Source organism: Stylophora pistillata, chromosome 2 (genome assembly GCF_964205215.1).
Source record: "Stylophora pistillata chromosome 2, jaStyPist1.2, whole genome shotgun sequence".
Lineage (NCBI taxonomy): Eukaryota > Metazoa > Cnidaria > Anthozoa > Scleractinia > Pocilloporidae > Stylophora > Stylophora pistillata.
This window is the reverse complement of record NC_142520.1, coordinates 57,628,598-57,638,926: the sequence shown is the minus strand read 5'-3', so window position 1 is coordinate 57,638,926 and position 10,329 is coordinate 57,628,598. Positions and strand designations below refer to the sequence as shown.

Genomic DNA, 10,329 nt, shown 5'->3' with positions numbered 1-10,329 from the left:
CTATTTTTGAATAATTAAACCAGTTTTCTAGTGTCGGTAAGTTTTCAAAATAGCATGTGCTATAGGTTAAATATCGAACGGAGTCTCAGTCAATACTTATTTGTAAGGGGAATTTTCCTAGCAATGTTATTTTTCTCATCACCTTTACTGTTTTAATTCTTGTCACTCGTTTGTGTTCATTCAGTCGTCTGTTATAGTCACTATCAGTATTGCTGACCTGAGGCACGTGATGTGATAAACCAGATTTGCCCGTTACTACTTTTGTACTTGCCTTCAAGATTTGTTATTTTTTTAAATCCTTTTATATAAAAATGTTACACGTAGGTGTCAATGGGTTAACTTCCAAATAATGTGTGATTAATTGTAATTGAATGATTAAACCAGTTTTCTAGAGTCAGTAGGTTTTGAAAATAGCATGTGCTGTAGGTTAAACATCAAGCAGAGTCTTAGTCAATACCTCCTTGCAAGGGGAATTTGTTTAGCAATGTTATTTTTCTTCATCATCCTTACTGTTTTGATTCTTGCACTTGTTTGTGTTCATTCAGTCGTCCGTTGTAGTTACTATCAGTATTCCTGACTTAAGACATGTGATGTGTTAAACCAGTTTTGCCCTTTGCTACTTTTGTACTTGCTTTCAAGATTTGTTATTTTATGTCATAAAGTTTGTAGCATGGTCATAAGTTTCTGTGCCACGCAGATATCAAAGGGTTCTGAAAGGCGAAAAAGAGGTGAGGGAGGGGAAGGACTGGGACTTAGTATCGTGACCCTTGCAATAGCTTATATAAATCGACGAGCTTCTACTTACAGCCATTTCAGCTCGACTATTTGGGAAAATACATCGCTTGGAAATTTCTTAATCATGTTGCCGTTTAACCGCCTGTAGGTTTTGAAAACTTTGTATTACAAAAACGTGGAAATGTTTAACTCCAGTTCGCTTACTTTTTCATTGAACAATCTGATTATTCTGTAAGAAACTGAGCAGGAAAAGGATTTTACACTGGATTTAAGGTTAGTTCTAAGTAAGTAGAGCAGTTTTCCAGAGTCAATCAGTTGCTGCGTGGGATATTTTCTTTTGAGTGTTCTCTGGTTCGACTTTGTGAACAAACAAATTATATTTACCTTCTGTAACATTCACGAAACCCTCTGTTTTCTTGAATGACATGACTAATCTTAGGGGATATAAGGCTCGAAAATTGAGGAATATCACTTGAGTAAGGGAAAGAGGGAGGAGAGAGGGATAGGGTTGGGAAGTGCTGGAAGTAAATGTTGCAAATGTTTATATAGATCATTTCCATAGACGACTTTTCACTTACAGCCACTGCAGCTTGACTAATTGGGAAAATACATCGCCTTGTAAATTCTTGATCTCGTTGCCGTATAAAAACCTGTAGGGTTAAGAACTTAGTATTACTAATACGTGGAAATTTATAAATCCTGTTCGAGTTTCATTGAGATACTAGGGACCTTAAAATCGAGGTTTTTAGGTATTTCCTGCGAACTGCTAGCGTCAAGAAGTCACGTGACCAGTGCCTTACCGCCAGGTTTGCAGTCTCAGGTTCACGTTTGTACGGCTAGACCACGCTCTAGAGGTAAGTGATTAGCCGCAAAGTTTTTTGCACCCTAAAACATCACAATCCCACGTTTGAGAGAAACACTACTCTTAGAACTCTTTCGCGTGTGAATCATATTTTTCATAGAAACGTAATTTTGAAGACGATTTCTCAGCTAAAATAGAAGTGAAAGAATGAATAAAAACAAATATGGCGACTGGCTACTTGTTATTAAAACTGTTTTGTCAGTCGGATTACTTTGAGGTTAAACAAAAGCCAATTTCTGATGATATATGAATGCATGGGTGTTCATTTTGTTTCCTATCTGGCTCCATTCATACGGCCAGGAAAAGCTGCTTCAAGAAATAAGAAATCGAGATCTTCATCACTCGACGACGAGCCTTCAGAACTACTCTATGTCCAGCAGATCTTTGTAGTCTCGCTTAATTTAAAGAGGATCAACGTGTTCTGCTTTCATTAATTAATCAATAAAATCCGACGAACAAATTAATCCACAACCCACCTTCGGGCAACAGCCATCTTGTTTTTGTACTAATTTCCCATAATTCATCAGTGCTACCTCCCGCAAATCTTAAATCCCGAATATCGGCAGACAGCTAACGTGAAACCGCCAACGGCAAACCGCGGTTTGCCGTTTGCGTTAATATGGCCATCTCTCGATATTAAGGTCTCCACTGACGTAAAAAGAGACATGAAGTGCGAGGTATGCATTAAGCTGAGGGAATGCTTGAGGGTTCTTAAAATCATTTTATAAAATAAGTTTAAGTTCTTTTTAATATCAATTCTCGTTGTGGACTTGGTTTGTTCGTGGTCCATCTCATGGGATTGTGTATGTCACCATCTTAAATTCTATTTCCTTGCTTCTTTTTATTCGTATTTTTAAAACCTCAACCTCTTTGGGTGGGCGCCTCACATGGTGTCCCGTTCGCGTCTTTCCCCTGTGGATTTCTTCCCATACAGTTATTCTACTTATTTCTTCTCATCCTGCAAATGGTATGTCTTTGCTTCCCTCCACCTCTCCTTTCATACCAGCCACGCTTATACGACTAAAGCAAATTTATCAAGGGAATAGAGAGCGGGGTTAATAAAAGGAAGACCCCCTACAAATTTGAAAAGATGATTATTTATTTGATTGAGAAGATGCTTTAGTGATCTAAGGTATGTTAAACTCTTCTGTCCAATACTGTCCATCTACGAACCATCCCACTTCTTTCACTTTCTTTATGGCCGACTACACCCACTAAGCTTGAGGACCTTCTTAATTATATTTAGTAAATAATAAAATAAAACGCTTAGCACTATTAACAGATTAATGAATATTAGTTACTTACAGTACTACCAACTTGGAGGTGTTATAGAATACTCCAGGTGGTAACTCCTTTATCTGGTTGTTACCCAAATTCCTACGGGAAGATATTACCTTAATTTCAGTTAAAAGTGTTAACTCTTGTGTACCTTTCCCGTAGCTAACCTTTTTTCCTGTCGAATTTTAAGTGCATTCGTGTTATGTCCAGGTGAAAAAAACAATTTTGCTGTATTTCTGATATGATCGATATATGATCATTTCACAATGCTACTATACAAATTAAGCGAACCTGACCTTATGTTACTTGCCTTGTGGTCGACGACACCCATTTAATATAAAGATATATGTTTCCTTACACGGTACTGGTCAGCTCAGAATATCTCCACACACCGTATAATATACACCGAATGCAAATATGGCGTCCAATTTGAATTGCCATTGTTCTGGACTGACTAGCCTCTCACACATGTAATAATCCTTTTGTGTTTCCACGTGAAGACGAGGCTAGTCAGTCCAGAACAATGGCAACTCAAATTGGACGCCATATTTGCATTCGGTGTGTTTTTCAAGCTTTAATAATTATTCGATCTATAGGAAATACATTCGTAATTCGAAATCAGAAAAACGCAAACAAAGTCTTAATCTCAAGTAAAATTAAAAAGTTGTGATTGGAAACTTATTTCTGTGGCATGTCGTAAAAACAGGTTTCTCTCTTTAGATTAGCAGATTCGGCTAAGCGAACAGATTATAAAAAGCGACTTCTCTCTCTTACATCATCCGGGTCGTTAGGAACACGGCCGATAGGGCGTTGATTTATGAGGTGTCCGACTTCTAAAAGACATGTGTACAGCTCGAACGGAAGCAAAATATGTTCCCCAGTTGCCTTCTTTTAGGCTCGCTCACAACTTTCAACGAGAGCTTCAGCACATCCGTTCTGATGGGGAGCAGCTGGAGCAGTGAACAACCAGTTGATGCTTCTCGCACAGAAATCACGGAGTTTTTCAGGATCAAACCTTTGACCATTTCATGCAGTTCCCGCCCTGCGCCAACCATCTGTGACCCACTGTCGCTCAACAGCACTACCGAGTATCCATGGATGGAGAAAAATCTTCTTAGCACCAGGATAAATTCCATTGTCGAGAGGTCAACTCCTAATTCCCGCAGATGGACAGCTCCAGTAGAAGGGCGGCGTTTGCGGCGCTAAGCGGAGAGCCGGAAGGTCTGCCATTAACTGCGTCTCTGCCTTGTGTGCCATTTCTCGACAAGTAACACATTTAAATTTCACTCTCTTACTGAGCTTGTTCGCTTTCAGGATCCAGTATTTTCGTCTGACTTTTGAAGTCGTCGTTGCTACTCCGGGATGACTATGGCTGTGCATATGGCGTGTGATCAGCAGGGATATCTTGTGCTTATTGGGAAGCAGCACTGGGTGCTTTTCTTCATATGACACAAGGGCTTTGTCAATTCTTCCTTTGACCCTAATAATCCCCTTGTCGTCAATAAACGGGCTCAGGGTCTTAAATTCTTCATTCCAGTCATTCGACTCTTCAAATACTTTTGGGAATTTCTGATCCATGACATCTCAGCCTTCCTTAACTTTTCGGGTATGAGAGGTCCTTCTTGTCTACTGGCTGCGTTTCTCCTGAGGCGTATCTTCTCGGCTAATCGTCTTATTCACGCGGTAACTCGTATCAGCTTTTGCCAACTTCAGAAATCCTTCACATTGATAACATTTCCGACATTTGCAGGCGAGGCTGCTCTGTCGGCATGGACGTGGCCATGCTGCATATCTCCTTCTCGTTGCGGTGTAGCTGTTTGGACTGGCCATTGTTCCTCAGGAAGTTTCAGAAATTCTAGGCCGTTCATCCATCTCCCCGTTAGCTGCTTCACATGCAATCCTCGCGACAAATCATCCCCTACCTTTTCTTCACCAGGAATGTGCTTATATTGACTTGGGTCCGAAATATTCTGGATCTATCTGACCCTTGCCGAGACAAATGGCTTGAAACTGCGGGAAGGACTTGAAGAATTTGACATCGCCAAATTGGATCGTACACTCTTTCACTCCTGCTTTTGCGAGATGGGAGGCGAGAACGGCTGCTTGTAATTCCAGACGTGGAATTGTCGGCTGCTTTAGGGATGCAACCCTAGACTAAGAGGCGACGAATTTTACTTCACAGGTGCCTTGAATGTTTCGTTTAGCAAATAGGCGTTGCCTTTGATGACAGATATAATTTAGTCACAAGCTAAGACTCGTGATTGAAATTCATTCTGTACCGTGATTTAAGCGTGTTCGCTTATCATGTTTTAAACCAGTTTTCAGAAGAATCAGTAAGAGAGAGAAGTCGCGTTTTATAATCTGTTCACTTACCCGAATCTGCTAACCTGAAGAGAGAAACCTTTTTTTACGACCTGCTACAGAAGTAAGTTTCCAATCACGTTTTTTGAATTTTACTTATGAGATTAAGGCTTTATTTGCGTTTTTCTGATTTCGAATTGTAAATGTGTTTCCTATAGATCGAATAACTATTGAAGCTTGGATAATATTATACCGTTTGTGGTGGTCTTCTGAGCTGACCAGTTCTGAGTAAGGAAACATTTCATTCGATTTCTGGGTTGTAACGAAGAATTGCGCAAGAGCACGTGCCGAGGAAGCCCTGAAAACTGCGAAAACTGATCAGACGACTGCCAAAGGAACGCTCACCCGATGTGGAAAGTCCTTAGCAAAGTCAACAGAAGCGCAAAGACCAGAGCAAGAGGTAAGAGATGGTCCAAGTGAACTACAGTTAGCCTTTGAAAATCTTGTGGCTAAACACGAAAACTATTCACGATTAATCCGCAGCGAGTTCGAAGTACGAGAGGGATGGATAGCAGATTGTCAAGAAAACTTATATCAAGGGAAATGGGCGCAAAGGTATATTTGGATTCTTTCTTAAGTTAGGAAAGGCCCCATTGAAAACTTATGATGCATATACAGCCTCTAAAGCAAAAAATAATGGTGATGGTGGGCCAGGAAGTAATGGAATTCCAATTATTCAAATAGAAGACGACGCCCTAGTGTAAGTTCTGGCGATTATCATCCTATTGACACCCATCAAAATGCAAGTTCCGGAAATGATAATGTCGCCCTAAATCATGAAAACACGTCCTTTGTTTCGCGAAATGGAATAAATGAAAGCATCCAAACCAACCTCGATGCTACAACTGCCGCCTGTGGTTTTAAGATGAAAAAGTCTAAAATGCTAGATCTGTTTGTCTTCCAGCCTGTGAGTTGCGGCTATGTACGTGAAATCTTAGACAATCTAAATCCCCGGAAGGCTGTTAGCGTAGATAGAATTTCACCTCGTCTCTTAAGGCTCGCTGCTCCCATCCTAGCAGAGGAGATAACACAGCTGATTAACTATCTGATTATGAACCAATCCTGGCCAACCGAATGGAAGAGTGGGAGGGAGCTTGACACCGGTATTTAAAAAGGATGAGGATACACGCAAAGAAAATTATCGTCCTGTTTCCATTCTTACCGCCATTTCCAAAGTGTACGAGAAGGTTATGTTTAACCAGCTGTACGGTGATTTCCATGAACGTCTTTCTCCGAATCTATCTGGGTTCTTGAAGAAACATTCTTGTTACACCGCACTCTTGAAGATGACTGAAGACTGGAGGCGAAGCGTTGCCAACACGGAGGCTGTCATAGCCATGGCGGTGGACCTGTCCAAAGCATTTGATTCTATTAACCATAACCTCCTATTGGCTAAATTAAAAGGGTATGGCTTCTCTCCGTCTGCATTTAACTTGACTTCTTCCTCTTTGTTGGGTCAAAGGTAGCGAGTTAAGTTGTCCGGTGTTTGTTCTAGCTACTCAGAAGTAATGGTGGGCGTCCCTCAAGGGTCCTTCCTCGGACCGCTGCTGATTGATATTTATATAAATGACTTGAATTACGCCATTACCAGATGTATCTCTGAGGTTATACGCCGACGACACAACCATGTATGCCTCTGACGTCTTGCCCATGATTCTCGAATTTGTAGTGAATAATGGTCTTGAGCGGTTATCATCGTGGTTTCAAGAGAATCATCTGGTGATCAACAACACAAAGACGCAAGCAGTACCTATTGGTCCCTGTAAGTACAATTACGACCTGGCCATACATAACTCTGTCATAGAGACACTGCCATCTATCAAAATACTTGGCGTTGAACTTGATAGCATGCTATCCCTCAAGGATCACATTACTAAACAGCTTCAAAAGGTATACGTTAAAAGTGGCGCACTCAGGAGAATAAGGCGTTTTGTCCTGGGCAATGTAATGTTAAAGCTCTATAAAACTTTCATTCTCCCTCATTTTGAATACTGTTGCCCCTCTTTCTTGGATTGGGGAAAGTGCAAGCGAATCGGCTAGAAGATGCCAGCTATTGTATTCTTAGATCACTGCTAAGTTATTTTAAGTCTACCCTTTATGATGAATTGCTGCGAATCTTGAATATGGAAACGTTCGGACCAGAGAAGGAAACAACAATCCCTTATGTTATATAAATGTTTGCATAACGACGGTCCCAAGTATATCAGAGATTTTTTCAGTTTTAGGAAAACTATGTACAATCTAAGAGGAACCGGCATTAATTTGTGCCCGCCTAAATTTAATTGAAATTTTATGAAAAAATCTTTCACTTATGTGCACAGCTGTGGAATGGATTACCTTCAAGTGTGAAACTGGCCAATAATATCAACCTTTTTAAGAAGCTATTGCGAACATTGAAACTTTAGCTGCTTCACAATTTAATACCTGTATTTTAGTGACTCTGAAATTCATTGTACAATGCAAACTTCGTTTTAATACTAATTTTAAGTTATTTAAGTTATTACTTCACCATTTTCTATCTGTATTTTAATGACTCTGAATTTTATTGTACAAACTTCAATTTTAATGTTAATTTGAAGTTATTGCAATTAGGTCTTGACAGTATGTATTAGGTTTTTTAGAAACGTAATCTTAGAGGCACGTACGTATTTTGAACGAGCTCCACAAGCTCCTTGACGCTACGTGGGTAAATAAAGAGACGTATGCTATTTTTCGCGCCGATTTTAAGCATGCGATAGAATCAAAATACAGCAAAAGGGATGCGATAACTTTTCTTAGTACATGTCTGCAAGATAACCCATAAGAGTTAATTAAAGGGATAGGCTCGGACTATGACGCAGCGTGAGATTATTTGGACACTATTTACAGAGATCCAAGGTTCGTGTTCCACACGATCCCTCAAGACATAGTAAAGCTTAGAGATCTGCAACTGAGAGAAGATGCGAGATTTTGAGACTTAGTTCACCTGGTTAAACGAAGTTTCAACACTCTAAAGGGGGGTCGGAAGTGAAAATGACATGGACAATGGTCACATGCTATCTGTAATCGAGAAAAAATGTGTTCGAGTGATCGAACACATTGGTGATCTGGAATTACGTTACAGATGAGCTCAGCTTCAAAGTTAAAGTGGATTTACCGCGCCTGAAAGATCATTCAATAGACCGTGGAATAAAGATGACCAAGAGAAAGCTTCTAAGTCAAGTTGCCCGGTTTTATACGACCCCATTGGATTCGCAGCTGCATTCCTCGTCAGAGCCAAAATAGCTTTACAAGAGTTGGGGCAGATTGGTCTTAATTGGGACGATGAGCTTCCATGTGAGGTACAAGGAAAGTGAATTCAGCTCTTAAAGGAAATGAAGGAACTTGACCAGATTGGTTTCAAGAGGTGCCTGGTTCCACCCGAAACGCCAGAAGCACCAGCACTGCGTGTGTTCTCAGACGCCTCGCAAGAAGCATTTGGGGCCTACGCGAATATCCGACAGAAAGCGAAACAACATATTCACCCATATTCGGAAAATAATGAGACTTTGAGCACATGTCGATGGCGAGTTAGGATAAACGTAACCTTTACAATATTCTATATAACTTGAGCCACGATTTAAATAGGGGAGGTAACCCTCTTCAGTTCTTTACGCTTATACTACACCTACTAAGCTCGAGGACCTCTTGATCATATTTAGTGAAAACCAGGATAAAACTCTTAGCACCATCAAGAGAGGAATGAATATCAGTTACTTACAGTCCAATCAACTCGGAGTTGTTACTGAATACTCCTGGTGGTAGCTCCTTTATCTGGTTGTTACCCAAATTCCTGCGAGAAGATATGTACTCGATTTCAGTTAAAACTGTTAACTCTAGTGTATTTTTGCTGTAGCGAACCTTTTTTTCTGTCGAATTAACAGTTTATTAGTGTTACTGATGTCTGGGTGAAACAAACGCCTTTGCTGTCATTCTGATATGATCGATATATGATCATTCCACAATGCTACTTTACAAATTATTTACAAAATAAGCTTAAGGACCTACTTATCATATTTAGTAAATAATAAGATAAAACTCTTAGCAATATCAACAAAGGAATGAATATCAGTTACTTACAGTCCCATCAACTCGGAGTTGTTATTGAATACTCCAGGTGGTAGCTCCTTTATCTGGTTGTTACGCAAATCCCTGCGAGAAGATTTTTCCTCGATTTCAGTTAAAACTGTTAATTCTTGTGTATTTTTGCTGTAGCGAACCTTTTTTTCTGTCTAATTTACAGTTTATTCGTGTTTCTGCTGTCCGCGGGAAACAAACACTTTTGCTGTAATTCTGATATGATCGATATATGATCGTTCCACAATGCTACTTTACAAATTATACCACCACAGGCGTCCCAAGCTCACGTCTCGAGCAAAAGCGAAGGATTTTTTTGTGAAACCGTCCCACGTTGTGTGACGCGGTGTTAAGTTACGCGAGCAACCGTTGAGAATTTGAATGCGTTATAAGGAATAGTATGGGGGAAAAAATATGGTCCATTTTAAACACTAAATATTCCGAAATATGAATATTTTACACTTTAGGTTAGTAAGACTTAATCATTCCTTGTATTTCCGTCGTATTTTTTGGCGATTTCTGCTGTTTTGAGCTTGTTTTGCCATCATTGCAAAGCAAACCCAAAACAGCAGAAATCGCCAAAAAACACGACGAAAACACAAGGAATGAGTAAGTTTTATTGATCTAACCTGGAAAATACTCATATTTCGGTGCATTTAGTGTTTTAAATGAACCATATTTTTTTCCCCATACTATTCCATATGACGCATTCAAATTCTGAACGGTTGCTCGCGTAACTTGACACCGCGTCACACAACGCGGGACGCTTTCATGAAATAATCCTTCCTTTTTGCTCGAGACCTGAGCTTGGGACGCCTGTGATTAAACGAACCTGACCCCATGTTACTTGCCTCGTGGTCGACGACAATCATGTAACATAAAGACATATTCGCTCATATTCAGCAAGTAATGAGACTTTAAGCACATCTCGATGGCGAATCAGGATAAATGTAACCTTTACAACATAGTAACTTGAAGTACGATTTAAAGAGGGAAAG

General features: G+C 40.0%; 1 long non-coding RNA gene and 1 pseudogene across 1 annotated transcript; both read right to left on the bottom strand.

Annotated features, from left to right (window-relative positions):
* Nucleotides 1-10,329, bottom strand: part of LOC148740617 (uncharacterized) — a 1,045,961-nt pseudogene that overhangs the window by 998,453 nt on the left and 37,179 nt on the right.
* LOC148740618 (uncharacterized) lies at nucleotides 805-3,037 on the bottom strand. The gene is made up of 3 exons (XR_015996491.1): nucleotides 2,903-3,037; nucleotides 1,314-1,385; nucleotides 805-877 (listed from the first exon to the last, which is right to left on the bottom strand). It is a non-coding gene; the product is annotated as an uncharacterized LOC148740618 (long non-coding RNA).